Below are 1,520 nucleotides of genomic sequence, written 5' to 3' on the forward strand. Positions count from 1 at the left end.
TTGTGGTGGTGGATGGATGTAGGTGATTTATGGTGAAGGATGGACTGATATTGTGGTGATCAAAACCCCCTAAGTGATGCGGCAAAGGGTTTTATTTATAGGGATGGGAAAGGCACGACCTGATTTAATTTGGAGATGGATTTGTACACCAAATCCACAAGGAAAAAGGAAAATAAATGTCAGAATCCATCAAGAAAGGGAATGTGAGGTGTGGCACAACTTTAAGAAAAGAGGAAGGAATATATGTGGCAGATTTTGGAGAGAAAGGGAAAGGGAGTTGCGGCAAGGGAATGGAGAAAAGGGGAAAGTCTTCCAAGGTAAGGAAGAGGGTAAGAAAGGTGTGGCACCCTCTTTGACTGGGAGTAGGTCTTCTAAAACATTTATTTAAGTGCCCTAAAATAATTAAAGATCCTCCTTGCAGCTGGAAATTAGGTGGTGAAGGATTAGGAAAGGTTAGGACCAAATAAGGTAACTTGGCTAACATTCCTTCTTTATTGCTGCATCATTTACTTCATTTTCTTGAATTAATTTCTTCATAATTTCAGCATAATCCTAGCCTCTTTTGATCTTCAAATTTGTCCATCTACCTTGCTCCATGCATGTGATATTCATTCCAAGCCCAAAACTGCTCCAAAATGCTCCAAAAGGCACTTTCTTGCTACTTTAGCCATTTGGACCTACAAACACACGAAAATAGCTTAAAATACTAAAATAACTAGGAACTAACAAAATAAATGCACGAAAACAAGCTAACTAAGTCGCATAAATATGCTCCTATCATATGTTGCAACTAGCACACACCTCAGCTATCTTTGGCACCATATTGAGCACAGAATCAAGCTTCTTTTCCAAACTAGCCACCTGCAATGTAAGATCATTATTAGAACTCATTTCATACACTTTAGCTCATTTACCTTTTGTATATTTGTGTTGAGCATTAGATCCCAACATCTCATAGATGTTATATGACTCTTGAGCATTCTTCTTTTTCAAAGCCCCACCTGCTGCATTATCAACAGTTGATTGACATGTTTGGGTTAATCCATCATAAAAAATTTGCATTTGTAAGTAAGGAGGTAACTCTGATGTGGACATTGCAACAAAAGGCCTTTAAAGCGCTCCCAACATTCATTGAAATGCTCTCCATCATCTTGCTTAAAGTTAAAGATTTGCCCTCTCAAAGTGGCTGTCTTTTGAGTAGAAAAAAAGCTTTTTTAAAAATTTCTTAGCTATGGCATCCCAAGTGGTGAGCGAACCAAGTGCTAAAGTCATTAGCCAACCCTTAGCCTTATCTTTCAATGTGTAAGGAAAGACCCTAATCCTCAGATTTACTTCATTCACTCACTGCAAAGGTAAACCACTCATAACATTATAGAATTCTTTAATATGGGCTAACGAATCTTTGTGCAACAAGCCCTTAAACCTTTAGGTGTCCCTAGTAGGAGGAGTTGTGTCTCCTGAGGGTTTACATCGATTACGCCCACAAACATCTGCAAACTCGAAAAATAAATTGGTTAAAG

At 38.3% G+C, this 1,520-nt stretch overlaps 1 pseudogene; it reads left to right on the forward strand.

Annotated features, from left to right (window-relative positions):
- Positions 1-1,077: 1,077 nt before the first annotated feature.
- On the forward strand, positions 1,078-1,186 carry LOC126620548 (small nucleolar RNA R71; annotated as a pseudogene).
- Positions 1,187-1,520: the final 334 nt, after the last annotated feature.

This window comes from Malus sylvestris, chromosome 4, assembly GCF_916048215.2.
Source record: "Malus sylvestris chromosome 4, drMalSylv7.2, whole genome shotgun sequence".
Taxonomy (NCBI): Eukaryota; Viridiplantae; Streptophyta; class Magnoliopsida; order Rosales; family Rosaceae; genus Malus; species Malus sylvestris.